This window comes from Macaca thibetana, chromosome 8 (genome assembly GCF_024542745.1).
Source record: "Macaca thibetana thibetana isolate TM-01 chromosome 8, ASM2454274v1, whole genome shotgun sequence".
Taxonomy (NCBI): Eukaryota; Metazoa; Chordata; class Mammalia; order Primates; family Cercopithecidae; genus Macaca; species Macaca thibetana.
The window spans coordinates 105723104-105744181 of record NC_065585.1 but is presented as its reverse complement, the minus strand read 5'-3'; the positions used below and the strand labels follow the sequence as shown (position 1 = coordinate 105744181).

Below are 21078 nucleotides of genomic sequence, written 5' to 3'. Positions count from 1 at the left end.
GGCAAAATAAGACCCTATCTCTTTAAAAAAAAAAAGTTATGAACACAAAAATCCATTTCACTTCTATACAATAACCATGAACAATCTGGAACAAAAATTAAGAAAACAATTCCACTTCCAATAACCTCAAAAAGAATAGAATGCTTAAGAATAAATTTAAAGGGCTGAAAGACTAGTACACTGAAAGCTACAAAATGTTGTTTAAAAAATTAAAGGAGACACAAATAATTGGAAAGATAGTCTGTGTTTATGGACTGGAAGATTTAATACTGTTGAGATCTCAATACTACTCAAAGCAATCTACATATTCAATTATATCTCTATCAAAATCTCAACAATTTTTTTTTGCAAAACTAGGAAAATGTACCATAAAATTCATATGGAATATCTGACTAGTCAAAACAATCTTGAAAAAGAACTAAGTTGGAGGTCTCCTACTTCCTCCTTAGAACATGTCCTACAAAGCCAAAGTAATCAAAATTGTGTGGTACTGACAAAAAGGCAGTGGAATATAATAGAGAACACAAAAATAAATCCTCACATATGTGGTCAAATTATGTTTTATAATTTTGAGACAGGGTCTCACTCTGTTGCAGGGGTGGAGTGCAGTGGCACCATTACAGCTCACGGCAGTCTTGACCTGCCAGGCACAAGTGATCCTCCTGCCTCAGCAACCCCCATAGCTGGGACTACAGACATTTCACCACCACACTGGGCTAGTTTTTTTTTTTTTTTTTAGAAACAGGGTCTCACTATGTTGCCCAGGTTTGTGGTCAAATGATTTTTTGACAAGAGTACCAAGGCCATTCAATGACAAGACCATTCAACAGTCTTTTCAACCAACGGTGTTGAGAAAACTGGATATCTACATGCAAAAGAATAAAGTTGAACTTTTACCTTGCACTGTATACAAAAATTAACTCAAAATAGATCAAAGACTTAAACATAAGCGATAAAACTATAAAACTCTTAGGAGAAAAGTTTCATGACGTTGGATTTGGCAATGATTTCTTGGATATGATGCCAAAGGCACAGGCAATAAAAGAAAAAATAGATTAAACTTCATCGAAATTAAAAACTGTGCATCAAAGGACACTATCGACAGAGTGAAAAGGCAACCCACAGAATGGGAGAAAATATTTGCAAGTCATATATCTGATAAAGGCCAGAATATGCAAAGAATTCCTACAATTCAACAACAAAAAAACAAACAACCCAATTGAAAAATAGGCAAAGGACTTGAATAAACATTTCTCCAAAAAAGATAACAAGTAATCAATAAGCATATGAAAAGATTCTCAACATCACTAATTATTAGGGGAATGCAAATCAAAACCACAATGAAATACCACTTTACACCCATTAAGATGGCTACTAACAGAAAGACAGAAAATAAGAAGTTTTAGTGAGAATATGCAGAAATGGGAACTCTAGTGTGTTGCTGGTGGGAATGTAAAATGGATCAGCAGCTGTGGAAAATGACATGATGTATGAACATAGAATTACAGTAGGATTCGTTAATTCCACTTCTAGGTATATACCCCAAAAAAGTGAAAATGGGAACTCAAACAAATATTTGTGCATCCATGTTCATAGCAGGATTATTCACTATAGCTGAAAAGTGGAAGTAACCCAAATGTTCATCAGCAGATGAATGGATAAACAAAATGTGGTATATCCATATAATGGAATAGTATTTAGTAATAAAAAGGAGTCAGCTACTGTTACCTGCAACAATATGAATGAAGCTCAAAAAATTATGCTAAGTGCAAGAAGCCAGGCATAAAAAGAAATATTGGCCAAGCGAGGTGGCTCATGCATGTAATCCCAGCACTTTGGGAGGGCAAGGTGGGTGGATCACCTGAGGCCAGGAGTTCAAGACCAGCCTGGCCAACATGGCGAAATCCTATCTCTGCTAAAAATACAAAAATTAGCCAGGCATGATGGTGCACACCTATAATCTCAGCTACTTGGGAGGCTGAGGCAGGAGAATCGCTTGAACCCGGGAGGCAGAGGTTGCAGTAGCCAAGATGGCACCACTGCACTCCAGCCTGAATGACAGAGTGAGAATCTGACTCAAAAAAAAAAAGTAAATATTATGTGATTCCATTTATCTGATATTTCTAAAGATGGAAAATCAGTAGAGACAGAAAGCGGATCAGTGATTCCCTGGGACTGGGGGGTCGGAGTGGAGACTCACTGTGAATGGGTCCCTGGGAACCTTTTGAGGTGACAGAAAAAGTTCTAAAACAACTTTAGTGATGGTTGCACAACTGCATAAATTTACTAAACTCATCCAACTGTACACTTAAAATGGGTGAATCTTACGATAAGTAAATTATACCTCAATAAAGTTTTGGGGTTTGTTTGTTTGTTTGTTTTTGAGACCAAGTTTCGCTCTTGTTGCCCAGGCTGGAGTACAACGGCGCGATCTCAGCTCACCACAACCTCTGCCTTCTGGTTTCAAGCAATTCTCCTGCCTCAGCCTCCCCAGTAGCTGGGATTACAGGCATGTGCCACCACGCCCAGGTAATTTTGTATTTTTAGTAGAGACGGGGTTTCTCCATGTTGATCAGGCTGGTCTTGAACTCCTGAACTCAGGTGATCTGCCTGCCTCGGCCTCCCAAACTGCTGGGATTACAGGCGTAAGCCACTGTGCCCAGCCAATAAAGTTGTTTTTTTAAGTCACCCGAATTGGGTATTCTTTCCTACACTTAACTGTGTGACACAAGAGCTTTGTTCTGAAATTCTGAAAGTGAGCAGAGAGGGGTTGCATGGGTGAGGCAGGCAAAATGAAAAAGATCAAATTGTCCACTGAAATGCTTTATGGCACCCACAGGAAAGAATTGCAGGCTTTGGGGGCTGCTCTGTCACACTCCAAGAACAGACAGAGCCAGGGTGGAGCCAGGGTCCCTCCTGCAATGGAGAAGTTATGAGTTATGGGCAGCAACATCCTGCCCTTTGCAACTCACAGGGGCTATTTCTCAACCTTCCCCTGGAACATCAGAATACCAGTGCAAGGTGAAGACGGCCCTGAGGAGAATGTTTTTCCTCACTGTCCCCCTGCCAATTTGCAATGCGCAAAAGACAGAAAGAAGTAGTTAATGGTTAGAGGACAGTGTGTGTGTGTGTGTGTGTGTGTGTGTGTGTGTACGCGCAAGTGCGTGTGTGTGTGCGCGCGTGTATGTGTGTGTGTGTGCAGTTAGACCCATATACGGGCCCATTTGTATGTGTGAGGGGTGGGAAGTGGGAAGATAAAAAATGTAGAGTTTCATCACAATTATATTGCACATTTTTAATTATAGGGAAAAGATAAGAAGGCAATGCACTCGAATGCTATTCTTGGTAGGTTGTTAATTTTTAAACTAGGAAATGAATGTTACTTAAAAGAAAAAAAAAACTTTCCTTTTTACATGGGTTGGCCCACATGCAAATTGGCAGACAGAATCTACAAGTAAAGAGAAATGCTTAATTCAGCTTTTGTGTAATGAAATTAATTTTAATATAAATAAGATTTTAAAAGGATAAAGACAATTTAGAATGTTAATTTCAAATTTTGCTTTGCTATTGAAAGAACTATTAGGAAACAGGGAAACAAAAACACTTTCATTGGGTTAAAACAAAAACTTTCACTAAGTTCGTTGGTTTGGTGATCAACAAGAGCAATATGATGGTTGTTGTCATCTTTGTTTATGATACCAGAAGATAAGGGAGGCTTAGAGGTCAGAAGTAGACTTCTCTGTGCAGATGAGAAACCTAAACAATGCAAGTCCTCAAAGAGAATTCTTTTGCTCATATTTCCTGAATGGCCAGTTCCATATCACATTAGCCAAATATTTATAGAATTTCCACTTTTTCATTATGCTTTACAGACAAAACAAAGGGTATAATTCATTTGTATGGAAAAAATTCATTGAAATCCAATGTGGTTTGAAGTCAAATGCCATTTACAGGCTATCAACATATGTATGTCCCAGTTTATGCATGTTTAAGATCAACCCATGTGGGTACCAGTTCACGCATGTTTAAGATATGGAGGGTAATTTCTACCTCTCAGGATTGTCTGGGGAATTTTGTTTGTTTGTTTGTTTTTGAGATCGAGTTTTGCTCTTGTCACCCAGTGCAATGGTGTGATCTCAGCCCACTGCAACCTGTGCCTCTCGGGTTCAAGCAATTCTCCTGCCTCAGCCTCCCGAGTAGCTGGGATTACAGGTACACGCCACCACATCCAGCAAATTTTTGTAATTTTAGTAGAGATGGGGTTTCACCATGTTGGCCAAGCTGGTCTCAACTCCTGACCTCAGGTGATCCGCCCACCTCGGCCTCCCAAAGTGCTGGGATTACAGGCGTGAGCCACCATGCCTGGCCTGTCTGGAGAATTTAAGGGTAATGTCTGGTAAGGCACTTGCCAAAAATAGGATGACATTCAGTAAATGGTAGATCTTTTCCATCCCATTCCACATCTCACCCGTTGTCCACCACCCCACCCAAATACACACACACACACACTTTACAAGTCTTAATCTGCAAAGTTTCACTGATACATCCCATGGAAAAATTAAATGAACCATTTTCAAGAAGAAATGCCCCACTGCACACAAGAAGACTGTAAAGGGCATTCCTGCTCCCAGGGAAGAGGAGCTGGTGACTGGAAACAGCAAAAGGACACCTTATTCCCCTGCCCTCCCCCTGTGCTGGCAGGAGTAGAATTAGAAGATGCCAGAGCACCCAAATCTGGCTAGGAATCTGCTGAGTGAAAGGCAGAGCCTGGTGAACTTGGCTGATTCTGAGGTCAAGGTTGCATATTCAAGCCCCATAAGGAAGATTTATCCTGGCAACAACCTCCCCCTGGCCCTGGCCCATTCATGGATGTTTCCCATTGCATGGAAGAGCTTTGTCAGGGGGTGGGGTAGAAAAGGCTAAACACAATCTGTTCCCATCTTCATAAAAATAATAATTTTTAAAAACACAAAACATTGTTCCTCCTGACAGTGGGGCCAGATGTCCTTTTCAAATATCAATACCTGGGAGAAGCCGCAAAGAAGCAGAGCTCTGGTGGAGAATCACATGACTTAGGGAAAACATTCAGTTGCTATAACAAGTGTCAAAATAATAGTGGTTTAACATGGTAGTTTATTTCCTCTCTCACATAAGAATTCAAGTATAAAAAATTCAAGGCAATAGGGCAGCTCTGCAAGATGAGGAACCCAGGTTCCTCCTAGCATACACCCATGACTGCACAGCAAGAGGTTTCCATTTTGCAATCTAAGATGGCTGCTGTACCTCCACCATTACACACATGTCTCAGCCAGAAAGATTGGAAAGAGCGAGGAAGGAGCAAAGGCAAGGCACAACCCTTCCCTTCTGTTTAAAGGCACAATTAGAAATTTGCACACACGACTTGGGCTCACATCCCAGTAACCAGAACCTAGTAACAGAACGCAGCTACCTAGCTGCAAGGGAAGCTGGGAAATGTAGTCTTTCTGTTGGGTGACTGGCTGCTGAGCACAATTTAGGTGGTGGATTGCTTTCCTGGGGCTGCCATAACAAAGTTCCATAAACTGGGTGGCTTAAAACAACAGAGATTTGTGCTCTCACAGTTGAAGAAGCCAGAAGTCTGAAATCATGATGTCAGCAGGGTTGGTTCCTTCAGGAGGCTCTGAGGGAGAAACTGCCCCACACCTCTCTCCTAGCTTCTGCTGGTGTCTGGCAATCCTTGGCACTCCTCGACTTGTGGCTGCATCATTACGGTCTCTGCCTCCCTTGTCATATGGCCTTTGTGTCTCTGTATCTAAATCTTTTCTTTTATCAAGACAAGAGCCATTGGATTTAGGGTCCCACTCCCAATCTAGTATGATCTCATCTTAAATTTGATGACATCTACAAAGTTCTTATTTCCAAGTAAGGCCATATTTACAGGTACCAGGAGTTAGCACTTGAGCCTATCTTTGGAGAAGACACAATTCAACCCAACAGAGGGGCTTCCTGCCAAAGGAAGAAGAGGAGAGTGGATACTGAAGAACAGCAACCCCCTTGCTGCAGGACCCCAGGGAGTCGTGCTGGAAGACAGCCACTGTGATGTCAGAATGCACACTCTGTTCCAGTTGCTTGCAAGTGAACCTGACCGACATCTTCCTCTGCAGACACTTCATCTTCCAGGCATGTCATATGACCTGTGTCTCCCAGGCTCATCTGTTCTGCTCCCACAGGTCCACGTCTCAAAATGCCCTCCCATGCTCTTCCCCTCAGCCAACCCCTAAGGAAGAAGTTGCTCCCATAGGCTTTTCTCCTTGCCCCAGCCCACAGTGGCTGATAGCTGTCACCCTGGGCTTCCATTATGACTTTTATGAAACCTAGGCACTTGCCCTCATGGGCCCTTTTCCCTAAGAGCAAAAACTAATCCTTATTTAAATTTTTGTTTAAATGTTTATATCATGCTGCACTGGGTGTGGTGGTATGCATCTGTAGTCCCAGCTACTCAGGAGGTTGGGCCCAGAAGTTTAAGTCCAGCCTGGGCAACATGACAAGACCCCCATCTCAAAACAAATAAATAAATGTTGTATTAAAAAGCATTTTATGATTACACTTGGTATAAAGATGAATGTATTAATGCTATGCACAAAAACATTCTCTTCAACCTAAAAGATATTTTCCTCATCATTTTAAGGAAATTAAAACATTTCTCCAGATCATTAAAAGTATTATGGGCACTAGGCACTGCCCTGCCTGCTGAACGGATAAGACAACTTTACTGGAAAAGATGCTGAAAGGGACAACAGAAAAAATAAACCCAGCCACCAAATCTGACCACAGACTGCTGAGCAGAGAGTGTGAGTACCATCTACCACCTCTTCCACCCCCAACAGGGAGGACACTTTATGTGCTCTCAATACAAATTGGGAATATGCAACAAGGTCTCAAGCCACTGACTGGTCAGAAAAGACAGCCTCCGCCGGCTGTGGTGGCTCATGCCTGTAATCCCAGCACTCTGGGAGGCCGAGGCGGGTGAATTGCCTGAGCTCAGGAGTTCGAGACCTCCCTGCGATGTGGTGGAACCCTGTATCTACTGAAATAAAAAATTTTTTTTAATTGCCAGGCGTGGTGGCATGTGCCTGTAATCCCAACTACTAGGGAGGCTGAGGCATGAGAATCGCTTGAGCCTGGAAGGTGGAGGTTGCAGTGAGCTGAGACCATGGGCTCCATGCATTCCAGCCTGGGCTACAGAGTGAGACTCCATCTCAAAAAAAAAAAAAAAAAAGAAAAGAAAAGAAAAGGAAGAGAAGAGAAGAGAAAAACGAAAAGGCAGCCTCCTCCCAGAGCTGTGAAATAAGCATCCTTCACCTCCCACCATTGTTGTCAAACACAACACAACTTAAAGAGTGGCCACCCATGCAACACAGTGGATACAAAGCCTTTATTAAAGGATGCGAGAAACCTCCCATCCTTCAGCATCATGAACTGTTCAATCCTTTGCCACAAATCTGAACTATCCCAAAATATACTTAATCCCAAACTAGCCTTCCTTCTTATTTTATAACCCATGTAGATTTCAAAACTATTATTTTCTAATGTATTTCATTTCAATTCACAAACTGGTTTGCAAGATATGTTTGCTAGGGTGACCAACTCATCTTGGTTGGCTCAGAACTTTCCTGGTCTTGGCCCTGTTTCATACCAGAAAACCTCTCAGTCCCAAGCAAACCAGGACAGTTGGCCAACCTATAATGATATCTAAGCTTCATCATCCTCTTCTGAATTGTATATGTTTAGACCAACAAGACAAAAATCACCAAGAAATGTTTTAAAGCAGCAATTGTTGTTCTGGAAAGTTCAAGTATGGCCCAATGCAACAGCTCAGCAAGATGTACACAGGCACTCGATATGGCCCAACCAGGTCCCCCTGGCTCTTCAGGCAACGTTGGCATGGGAAGGGGTGGCTATGAGTCATCTCCTTTTTTCCTGGGTTTCTCAGAATGGTCTCTTCCATAAATATTTTAGATGAAGGAGGAGGATTTGGGTTTCTGCCAAAGGAGAAAAAGGATTCCAACAGTGGTTCCCAAACCACAGTGCACTTAGGAATAGCCTGAAGAACTTGTTAAAAATAGACAGGTCTGGGCTCTATCCCCAGAAAGTTTAGCTTCAGAGAGTCTGAGAAACACTCTTGTTAACAAGTACCCTGGCTGATCTTGATGCATATTATTGGTGGACCACACTTTTCAAAACTCTGGATTTGGGGCAAAGCTGTGAATGTTGCTTCCTCTTCTGTCTGAAGTGAAGCAGGACCAGAGCTTACAAGAAAGGAAGGGATAACTGAATGCAGTAATAAAGAGGGAGGCACTTAGTGTCAGGGCTACTGTTATCTAAAAAGCACTTGCTTGTAAATCTTGAGATTGTTGGAATATCTTAGGCAAAGCATATCTGGTTTAATCAGGGTGGCTATGCTTTACATACACATACACCCTGTGTGGTACATAGATCCATACAGCTGTAATGTAGATACAGATAAAGCATACACGATAGCAGCCATGAGGCTGATTTGTATATAACAGGCACTTACAAGCATTTATATTTATATGTGTGTGTGTGTGTGTGTGTGTGTGTGTGTGTATGTCATGGTGGTATGTTTAACATACATAGTAACAAATCAATAGTCCTGTTTGGATCATGTTAAATCTGAGATGGCCATAAGATAGCCAAATGCAGGTGACAAACAGGCAGTTGGATCTAGGCACCTACAGCTCTGGGATTTGACCAGGGGTCAAGTTAGGAGTAGAGATGCAGATTTAGGGAGTTATCAGCATATAATCCCCAGGGCATCAATAAAACAGAAGCCACAAGGCCTGAGGTTTTCATGCCAAGTCAAGGTCACAGGCCCCATGGCTTTACAACGTGAGCTAGGTTCACTAAATGAAACCAGAAACTAGTAGAGCTTAGGCTATCCATAAACAGGAACTAGAATGTCCTTGTTCATCAGCTCAGGGTACAGCTCAAAGGCCATGTGTAGAAGTCCTTTGCCTCTCAAGGTGAAAACCCTAATTCAAGTTAACCCTCAGCGCAGAAACTCATAGGCCCCAGGCTGAGGCAAGCCTAGTTGCCCCATAGGCAGGCCTCCACAACACAACAAAGAAAGAGAGAGAGAGAGAGAGAGAGAGAAAAGAAAAAGAAAGAGAGAGAGAGAGGAAGGAAGGAAGGAAGGAAGGAAGGAAGGAAGGAAGGAAGGAAGGAAGGAAGGAAGGAAGGAAGGAAGGAAGGAAGGAAGACGTGAACAGGAAAACAATTTCCACAAACAACATCCCCAGGGGAAGGTGCACTGTGCCAAAATCACAAAATATATGAGGAAGTCCAAAATCAGGGCAGGCGATTTACAAATTCCACATTACCCCCATCCCTATCTCTAAAAAAGGAAGAAATCATATCTAAAGAGGTAGGGATAATAGAACAATCTGAAAGGGACTTTGAAATCAGCACAGTCAGAAACAGCACAGTTGGAAACAGAAAATTCAGAGTCTTGAAAAAAAGCAGGACATGCTGAAATTGGTGTTTCGGAATGATTAGAGCAGCAATGACGTGCAGAATTAAATGGAGAGGAGTGGGATTGGAAGCAGCAAGACCAGCCAGGAGGCTTCATGCAGTCTACCTACAGGTAATACTTTCTCTCGCTCCTGAAGTCTTGTAAAATTTAACTGGCGTATCTCTGATGGCCTTATGACCTTACCAACTTTATTTATTGTTTTATAACTGCTTTCACATATATAAACCATATAAAGGAACTCATTGAACTCAATGCCCCTTGGAGTGATGTGTTTGTGTAAATAGCTAGATAGTGCATGGATAGATAGGTGATGGGTGCATGGATGCATGCATCTATGGATCTATATACCACACAGAGTGTACGTGTGTGTAAAACATAGCTGCCTTGATTAAACCAGATATGCTTTGCCTAAGATAGTCCAACAATCTCAAGATTTACAAGCAAGTGCTTTTTAGATAACAGTAGTCCTTCCTTCCTTCCTACCTTCCTTTCTTTCATAAATAAATTAACCAACAAATGAACAAGATTCATGTAAGAAACTGATTGAATAGAACCTCTAGCTTGAACTAAAGCACAAAATGAAGCTGATGGCCTACCATTAATTGATCTCCCTAGGACCTGATAGTCTCCCTAAACTGGCTGTCTTCTTCTTATCCCACGGGTACATCATCTATTAATGCATTTAGAAGTCAGCTAAATTCAATGACAGCTTTAAGCCCTGTAGCAATAATGAGAATCTTTTGCTATGTGTAAGTCTCCCTGGTGCAGATTGCTATATAACCTGTCTTCCTTTTCAAATTGATTGTCAGTCCATAAGCATTTGCCTATAGGTTACAATGGGCCTTGACCTAAATCTGACTGCTGTATTCCTAAATAGATAGAACCCTTCCCCTTCCCTCTTTAAGAAAAAACACCCTAATGCAATGACCAAGCCTTGGGAAACATGAATAACTTAGTGACTTGCACAGGGACACAAACCTGCCATGCTGAATAGCCGAATAGCAAAGATTTCAGGACCCCCTGAGAGGCCTAGAGTCATACTTATCTCCAAAGCATGGTGACAATCATGATGATGACAATGACACAAAGCTGTCTTTTATTGACTATCTAATACTGCTAGGCATCATCCTAGGCATCTTCAATACAATCTGGCATATAATCCTCACAAGAAACCAGTAAAAAAGTTACCAGCATGCTGTCTTAGTCTGTTTTATATTGTTTATAACAGAACACCAAAAATTGAATAATTTATAAATAAATGGAATTTATTTCTTAAAGTCATGGAAGAGGAGAAGTCCAAGGTCAAGGGGGTGCATCTGGTGAGGGCCTTCTTGCTGGTGGGAATTCTCTGCAGAGTCCTGAGGAGGCTGAGCATGCTAGCTCAGGTCTCTCTTCCTCTTCTTATAAAGCCACCAGCCTCACTTTCATGGTAACCCATTAATTCATTAATCCATCAATGGACCTCTCCATTAATGAAGGTAGAGCCTTCATGACTCGATCACCTCTTAAAGGCCGCACTTCTTAAAAGTTCCTCATTGGGGATTAAATTTCAACGTGAGTTTTGGAGGTAACAAACATTCAAACCATAGCACATGCCCATTTTGCAGATGAGAAAACTGGAGATGAAAGAAGTTAAATAAATTTCCCATTGTAAAAATCTAGTAAGTGTCAAAGCCAGGATTCAAACCCAGGTCAGCCTGAATGCAGTCTGTGTTCTTTCCACTTCCCGACACTGCTTCCTCTGCCAATGCTCACGCGCTAGCAAAACAACGAGTGGCACTCAGCCACTTTGAGTGATTGTCTCAAGGACTTCAGATGATAGACATGGGCTCTAGAGCTGGAATTGTTTCCCAGGAAACTATAAACACACACAGGCACCAGCTTGCTGTGTTTTGAGTCCAATCTCATCCATGGCTTGCAAGGGAAAGACTAACTCAACCTGGTCTTTCATGCTGCCTCCATTTCACTCTATAGAGAATGAGCTGGTCCAACCCAGTTCCTGATTTTTGTGTCCCCATTGTGAGACCAGCTACTTACCTCCATGGCCAAAACAATTGCAAACAAATAGCTCTGAAATGTTAATGGTCTTCTTGGTGGATACAGAATAAGGCATAATAGGGAAAGACTATTCATACATGTTCTAGTACCTGCACTCCATTACCAGTGCAGTCTGGACTCATTGTACTGACTTGCTTTTTAGGCTCAAGTTAACCATAGAATTAATTATTTGAAATGATTTCAAGAAGCTTAAGATGAATTATTTCCTTTAAAATGATTCTACAAACCATATGACCATCAACAAGACAATGGGAGAAGTTGTGACCCATTCATACTGTGGAATATTATACACTTGTAAAAATAGATGAATTACAACTGCTTGCGACAACATGGAGGAAGCTTAGAAACATAATGTTGGTTGAAAAACCAAATCCCAGAAATCTACATACAACATGTGGTCATTTTTAGAGGTGTTTGCAAATTTTTTGACACCCTACCCCTCCAAAGATGGAGGCTAATTTCATTTTTCTTGAATGTGGGCCAGATTTAGTACTTATTTTTTTTTTCTTTTTAATTTTTTGTAGAGACAAACTCTCACTATGTTGGTCAGTCTTGTCTCAAACTACTGGACTCACACAATCCACCCACCTCAGCCTCCCAAAGCAATGGAATTACAGGTGTGAGCCACCACACCTCGCCTAGTGACTTCCCCCCACCACGCCGAGACAGGGTTTCCCTCTGTTGCCCAGGCTGGAGTGCCATGACACAATCTCCTCTCACTACAACCTCCACCTCCCAGGTTCAAGCGATTCTCCTGCCTCAGCCTACCAAGTAGCTGGAACTACAGACACGTGTCACCACGCCTGGCTAATTTTTGTATTTTAGTAGAGACAGGGTTTCACCATGTTGGCCAGGCTGGTCTTGAACTCCTGGCCTCAAGTGAACCGCCCACCTTGGCCTCCCAAAGTGGTCTTTAACATGAGTCACTGCGCAGCCCTATTGACTCATTTCTAATGAACATGGAAAAAGCGATGGTATGTTGCTTCCATAACTAAATCAGAAAAAGATATCACCACTTCTGCCTTACTCTCTTGTATCATTTATTCTAGAAAAGCCAATCATGACTGGGCACAGTAGTTCATACATGCTTGTAATCCCAGCACTTTGGGAGGCTGAGGCAGGCAGATCGCTTGAGCTCAGGAGTTTGAGACCAGCCTGGCCAACATGGCGAAACCCCGCCTCCACTAAAACACAAAAATTAGCCAGGTGTGGTGGTCGGTGCCTGTAATCCCAGCTACTCAGGAGGCTGAGGCTGGAGAATTGCTTGAACCCAGGAGGCAGAGGTTGCAGTGAGCTGAGATGCTGGCACTGCACTCTAGCCTGGGTGACAGAGTGAAACACCCTTGAAGAAGAGAGAGAGAAAAAGAGAGAGAGAGAGAGAGAGAGAGAGAGAGAGAGAGAAGGAAAGGAAAGGAAAGGAAAGGAAAGGAAAGGAAAGGAAAGGAAAGGAAAGGAAAGGAAAGGAAAGGAAAGGAAAGGAAAGGAAAGGAAAGGAAAGGAAAGGAAAGGAAAGGAAAGGAAAGGAAGAAAGAAAGGAGGGAGAGAGGGAGGGAGGGAAGGAAGGAAGGAAAGAAGGAAGGAAAGAAAGAAAGGAGAAAGAGAGAGAAAGTGAGAGAGAGAAAGAAAGAGAAAGAAAGAAAAGAGAGGGAGGAAGGGAGGGACAGAGAGAGAGAGAAGGAGAGAAGCAGAGAAAGACAGAGATTGAAGAGAAGCCAATCACTAGTCCTCAAGACCTTTAAGCAGCCTGTGGAGAGGCCCATGTGGAGAAGTACTTGATCTTCCTGCCAATATCTAGCAACAACTTGCCAGCCACATAAGTGTGCCACCTTAGAAGAAGATCCCCCATCCCTAGTCAAGCCTTCAGATAACTGTAGCCCCTACCAACATCTTGACTTCAACTCCATGAAAAATCCCAAGCCAGAACCACTTCCAAGTTCATGATCCATAGCTAAACCACTGCCAAGTTCATGATCCATGAAAAGTTGTAAGATCAATATTTATTGTCTGAGGCCACCGGGTTTGGTGACAATTTGTGATACAGCAATATAAAACTAATAAATGATATGATACCATTTATTTTATTTTTAAATATTTTTTCTGCAGTTTGTAGCAATAATTTTTTATAAATATCAAAAGCAAGAAATTGCTTATACAGACATGTACATGTGATAAACTATTTTTTAAGTGTGGGAATACTAACCATTCCACTGTTAACAACTGTAATGCTTAGATTAAATACATAAAACAATTGTGCAAAAGCATCAGAGAGCAACAGAGTTTGGCAATACTGGTGGGGCCAAGAGTACATAGATAAAGGAAGTGAGGTAAGCCATACATTTGGCTCTGATTTTTCCTTTATGTTACTTGCCATTTTATGATGTGGAGCCATAAAGGCTAAAGGCAGAGAGTATCAGTGAGGCTTGCAGAAATCTCATTAGGCTAGGGAGTCAGAGGTTGGAGTTCAAGGCCTATCAATGGGGAAGGAACTTGGAAAATACTTCAAGATTTTGGTTGAGATTGCTAAATAACTGTGCCCCTAGAAGTGAGTTAAGCTCCAAAAGCAAGGAAGACTATCCTTAGGAATCTTGGAATATCCCCTAGGCACAGTTAGAGGTAGATGAACCCTAACAAAGCTCCTAGACCTATCCTCAATTGCATCAGCATGAAAATGAGAATACCTTATTTCCCTGACATAAGCAAATTTAATAACCTTCAAAGGAAGATATCTATAGAATACAATTTTTCATACATGATGTCTAGATCTCAATTGAAAATTACTAGGCATGCCAAGAAATAGGATCAAATGACTAAAAACCAAGAGGGGAAAAACAATAGAAAAAAAGTGATGCAGATATTGGAGTTATTAAACAGAGACTTTTAAATAACTATTATTAATATGCTCAAGGAAATAAAAGAAAGGACAGAGAATTTTACCAAAGAACTGGAGTCTGCTTAAAAAAAAACGGTCAGGCCAAGGCGGGCAGATCACGAGGTCAGGAGTCCGAGACCAACCTGGCCAACATGGTGAAACCTCGTCTCTACTAAAGACACAAAAAATTAGCCAGGCATTGTGGCGTGTGCCTGTAATCCCAGCTACTCTGGAGGCTGAGGCAAGAGAATCACTTAAACCTGGGAGGCGGAGGTTGCAGTGAGCCGAGATTGCACCATTGAAATCCAGCTTGGGCGACAGGGCGAAACTCCGTCTCAAAAAAAAAAGAAAAAGAAAAAAAAGCCAAATGAAAATCTTGGAATCAATATAATAAAATTACTGAAATTAAAAATTGAATAGATGGATTCAATAGCAAATTAGACATAGCCAAGACAAGACAGTAAAGAACAGAGACAAAAGAATGAAAAATGGGGGGAAAAAATGTAATTGTCTGGCCACAGTGGCTCACACCTGTAATCCCAGCACTTTGGGAGGCCAAGGTAGGCAAATCCATTGAGGTCAAGAGTTTGAGACTACCCTGGCTAACATGACAAAACCCTGTCTCTACTAAAAATATAAAAATTAGCTAGGCATGGTGGTGGGTGCCTGTAACCCCAGCTACTCGGGAGGCTAAGGCAGGAGAATCGCTTGAACCGGGAAGTGAAGGTTGCAGTGAGCCGAGACTGTGCCACTGCATTCTAGCCTAGGCAACAGAGTGAGACTCGATCTCAAAAAACAAAAGTAATTGATATGGGGGCATGGTAAAAACATCTAACATATTTGTAATTGGGACCCAGATGGAGAGAAGAATGGGATAGAACCAATTTTTAAACAAATATTGGCTGCGAATTTTCCAAAAATGATGAAAAACAGCAAGCTACAGTGTAAAGAATTTCTCCTCATGCATAGACGTACACAAACACACACACACATACACACACACCTAGCTATATCACAGAAAAACTGCTGAAAACAAAAAAAGGAAAAATCTTAAAAGCAACCAGAGGGAAAAACCCACATTGTTTCCAAAAGAGCAACAATAAAACTGACAGCTAAGCAAGAGAAAAAATGGATAAAGAAAATTGTTAAAGTGCTGAAAGAAAATAATTACCAACTTAAAATGCTATACTCAATGAAAATATCCTTCAAAAGTGAAGGCATAGTAAAGACATTTCAGGGCAAACAAAAACTGAGAGAACTTCTTGTTGGCATAGCTACATTCAAAGAAATACTGGAAGAATTTTTTCAGGCAGAAGATAATCCCAGATGAAAACAGTAATGCAAGACGGAATAAACAGGCTAGGCGTGGTGGCTCACACCTGTAAACCCAGCAACTTGGGAGGCCAAGGCAGGCAGATCACCTGAGGTCAGAAGCTCTAGACCAGCCAACATAGTGAGACCCTGTCTCTACTAAAAATACAAAAATTAGCAGGACGTGGCAGCGCATGCCTGTAGTCCCAGCTACTGGTGAGGCTGAGGCACAAGAATCACTTGAATTCAGGAGGTGGAAGTTGCAGTGAGCGAAATCGTGTCACTGCACTCCAGCCTGGGTGACAGAGTGAGACTGTATTAAAAAAAATAAAAAATAAAAAAAAGAAATAAACAACACCAAAAAAGTAAAATTTCTAAATTAATATTTACTACATAAAGCAATAACACTAATGTCTTATAGAGTTCAAAATATAGAGAGAATTAAATATGTTAACGATAACACAAAAGGCAGGAGAAGGGTAAATGGAGTTAAAGTGTTGTGAGGTTCTTGCATTGTTCAGGATATGACATGTACAGTTGTTCCTCTGTATCTATTAAGGATTTGATCCAGGACTTCCCACAGACACCGAAATCCACAGATGTTCAAGTCCCTTACATGAAATGGCATAGTATTTGCCTATAACCTACCCACATCCTTCCATATACTTTAAATCATCTCTAGATTACTTATAATACCTAATACACTGTAAGTGCTATGTAAAGAGTTGTTTTATTGAATTGCTTAGGGAATAATAACAAAAGTCTGTACATATTCAATACAGATGACACCATTCATTTTTTTCCCAAATATTTTTGATCAAAAGTTGGTTGAATCCACAGATATGGAACCCATGGATATGGAGGCCAACTCTAGTCATTTAAGATAGGTTATAATAAAATAATGATACATGTTGCAATCTCTAGGCTAATCATTGTGTTCACTTTGGCAGCATATACACTAAAATGGGAAGAATACAGAGAAGATTAGCATGGCCCCTTGAGCAAAGATGGCATGCAAATTCTAGGGTAATCACCAAAGAATAATAAAAGAATGTACAGTTAACAAGCTTTAGAGTAGGGAAGTGGAATAATTTTTTAAATGCATGAATAATCCAAAGAAGGAGAGAAAGGGGAAAAATTAACAAAAAAAAAAAAAGAACAGATGGAACAAATAAAAAGTAAATTGTAAGATGATAGGTTTAAATCATAGTATCAGTAATTAAATATAAATGATCCAAAGATGCCAATTAAAAGACAAAGATTGTGAGACTGGATAAAAATAAACCTCAAATATAAGGATATGAAAGGAAAAGTTGTGTGGCAGTTTTAAAACATAGCCACAAATCCTTTGGCACCCCTCTCATTAAGAGATGGAGTCTGTCTCCCTTCCCCAATCTGTGTGGGCATGTGGTTCCTTCAACCAATAGAGTACAGAAGAAGTAACACTGCGGGACTTTTGAGGCAAGAGCATAAAAGTCTATGCAATTTATGCCTTGTTTGGTGAAACAGTCACTTTTGGAGCTCTGAGCCCCTGTGTGAGAAATCTGACTACTCAAGTCCGCCATGTTATAAGGAAGTCCAAGTAGGCACTACAATCAACAGTCCTAGCTGAGTCCAGTCTCATGTTAGCCCAGTCCAGATACCAGACATGTGATTGAAGAAGTCTCCAGATTCTAGTCCCCAATCATTCACATCTTTCCAGCCAAGACTCCAGGCAATGTAGAACAGATATAAAGTGTCCCTGCTAAGCTCTGTCCAAATTCTTCACCCACAATACTTATGAGCATAATAAAATGTTTGTTGGTTTATGCCAGTAAGTTTTGGGGTGGTTGGTTATGCAGCAGCACAAAAATGGAAAAAGTTGAAGCTAAAAGGATGAAAAAGATACATCAAGCTAACAATCAAAAGAAAGCTGGTGTAGCTAGACAAATATCAGACAAAGTAAACTTTAAGGCAAGCAGTTTTACTGAGTGATATTTCCTAACAATAAAGGGATCAATTCAATAAAAAAATTGCAAGTCTAACTTTGTATACACATAATAACGTAGCCTTAAAATAAACAAAGCAAAAACTGACAGAAGAACTAAGGGAGAAAAACTCAGATCCACAAGTACTGTTGGAAATGTTAACATACCTAAGTAAATTTTAAAGTACTGAAGTAATACAAAGGATATTCTCTGATGACAATGAAATTGAGCAAGAAGTCCAAAACAGAAAGATAACTAGAAAATCCCCAGATATTCAGAAATTAAGGAATATACTTTTCTAAATAATGCATGAGTAAAAGTGAAAAAAAACTCATTAAAGTATCAAACTTCTAGTTAACAGAAAAAAAAAATACCACTAATAACAAGAAAAGGCAAGTCACAGAATGGGAGAAAATATTTGCAATATATATGTATGGAAATCAGAAAATATTTTGAACTGAATGGCAATGAAAATAACGTATCACAAATTATTGGATGCAACTATAGCCAGGCATGGTGGCTCACTTCTGTAATCCCAATACTTTGGGAGGCCACGGTGGGAAGATCACTTGAGCCTAGGAGTTCAAGACCAGCCCAGCCAACAGCAAAAAGCAAAACCCCATCTCTACAAAAAGTACAAAAATTAGCTGGGTATAGTGGTGCACACCTGTAGTCCCAGCTACTCAGGAGGCTGAGGTGGGAGAATCACTTAGGCCTGGGAGGTCAAGGCCACAGTGAGCAGTGTTCATGCCACTGGACTCCAGCCTGGGCTATAGCACGAGATCTTGTTTCAAAAAAAAAAAAGAAGTTATTGAATAAAACTAAAATAGAGACAAAGGGAAATGTATAGCCCACTATAGCCCACTACAACTACCAATATGGCTGAAAACGTTTTTTAACTAACAATACCAAACATTGGAAAACTGTTTGAAGTATCTATTATAACATGTACCTATGTGGTGACATAGCAATTACACTCCTGTTATACCCAAACTTAATGAGTAAATATGTGCCCCAAAAGATGTGGACAGGAGAGTTCATGGCAGGTTTCTTAATAGCCAGAAAATGGACACAACGCAAATGCCCAGGAATAATAAAATGAGTGAACAAATTGCATGGTTATACAGTGGAATACTCCTCAACCACAAAAAAAGAATGAACTACTGATGCATACAACAACATGGAGGAATCTTGCAAATAGAATGTTGCCCGAAAGACAAGAGTACATACTTAACAATTCCAAAACTAATCTACACTGACATATACCAGAACAGTGGTTACCTTGGGATGGGGGTGGAGGGAGGACTGACTGAGAAGGGACATTTCTAGAGTACAAATAATATACCATGACTTAATCCAGGTATGCTTACATAAGTGTATAGTGTGTAAAAATTAATCGAGTTGTACTCTTAAAATCTGTGCATTTTATTATTATGTATGTTGTACTTTAATTTTTTAAATGGAGCTTTTTTGAAAAAGCAAAATGAAAATAAACATAAAATTCCAGAAAGTGGCTGGGCACAGTGGTTCACAGCTATAATCCCAGTACTTCAGGAGGCTGAGGCAGGTGGATCACCTGAGGTCAGGAGCTCGAGACCAGCCTGGCCAACATGGTGAAACCTCATCTCCACTAAAAATACAAAAATTAGGGCAGACGTGGTGGCTTACGCCTGTAATCCCAGCACTTCGGGAAGCCGAGGCGGGTAGGTCACGAGGTCAGGAGTTCGAGACCAGCCTGGCCAACATGGTGAAACTCCATCTCTACTAAAAATACAAAAATTAGCTGGGAGTGGTGGCAGGCGCCTGTAATCCCAGCTACTCGGGAGGCTGAGGCAGGAGAATCACTTGAACCCGAGAGGCAGAAATTGCAGTGAGCCGAGATTATGCCACCGCACTCTAGCCTGGGCAAAAAGAGCGAAACTCCTTCTCAAAAAAATAAAATAAAATAAAACTCCAGAAAGTGGTCATTTCTGGAGCAGAGACCAGAAGATAGAAGAGGAGAGGCTAACATTCATACGTACAATGCGTATACCCTTCTGTATGCATCAAATATTAAATGCTAACACACACATTATATTAGTAAAAACAAATTCTTCAAATATTTACCACGCATGTACTGAACTCCGGAAGAATTTTAAAAGCAAAATGAATATAAATGACTCTCACTGATGTTTAAATACATGAAGACAATTGCATTAATTTAATAAGTGCCCTCCTAGCGTCATGCTGATTGTACCTTCAAGAGACCACTTTGTATGACGTAGGCCACAAGCATGACAGGCATTATTGAATGCATACTGTCTGTTGGGCACAGTTGTGAATGCTTTACATGCATTTAATTGTCATATAACCATATGAGGCCAGTACTGTTATCACCCCAATTTAACAGATGGGGAAACACACACAGGGAGTTCAAGTGATTTGCTGGTGGCCTCACAGCAGGCAAGCAGCCGAGCCAGCATTTGAAGCCTGCTTTTGAATGGCTGTCTGGTTTCAGAGCCTGCTTGCTCTACCTCTGCACCACTCTGCCTCTTTTAAGGAGCACAGCTCCCATTTCTGGGAGTTTTCCACCATACCCCTGACTTCTGAAGAGGACTGAAATGGAGTTGCAGGGTGTCCATAGAGAGGGGGCTTGTGACATGTCTGTAATTACAATGACAGTGAATTGCATTGTCATCACTGACAATGACGGTCATAATAAACATTGAGCCCACATTGTTCTATATCACAGAATATATTAAAAAGTTGCTATGATTAAACAATTAACAAGTTTTTTAATTCCAGATCTTCACTAAGAAATAACCTGGATCGGCCAGACACAGTGACTCCCACTTGTAACTTCAATACTTTGGCAGGCTGAGGCGGGTGGAACACCTGAGGTCAGGAGTTCGAGCCCAGGCTGGCCAACATGGCGAAACCCCGTCTCTATTAAAGATATAAAAATTAGCCTGGAGTAGTGGCATGTGCCTGTAATCCCAGCTACTGGGGAGGCTGATGCAGGAGAATCGTGTAAACCAGGGAGGCTGAGGTTGCAGTGGGCCGAGATCACACCACAGCACTCCAGCCTGGGTGACAGAATGAGACTCCCTCTCAAAATAAATAAATGAACAAACTAAGAAATAACCTGGATAAATTATCTTCTCTCTCTGAATTCTCTCCCATCCTTTTCTGGCTTATGGCACCTACAACTTTATATTTACTTATTTTATTTATTTGTTTGTTTGTTTATGTATGTATGTATGTATTTATTTATTTATTTATTTATTTTGAGACTGAACCTATTCTATTGCTGGGGTGTAGTGGCACGATCTCAGCTCACTGCAAGCTCCACCTCCCGGGTT

The 21078-nt window shown here is 41.0% G+C and overlaps 1 protein-coding gene and 1 non-coding gene across 2 annotated transcripts in view; both read left to right on the top strand.

The window, feature by feature from the left end:
• The window catches only part of ERLIN2 (ER lipid raft associated 2), a 372918-nt gene that overhangs the window by 264043 nt on the left and 87797 nt on the right, over window positions 1–21078 (top strand). The window lies entirely within an intron of this gene.
• LOC126961891 (U6 spliceosomal RNA) lies at window positions 16705–16812 on the top strand. Its single transcript, XR_007728475.1, has one exon. It is a non-coding gene; the product is annotated as a U6 spliceosomal RNA (small nuclear RNA).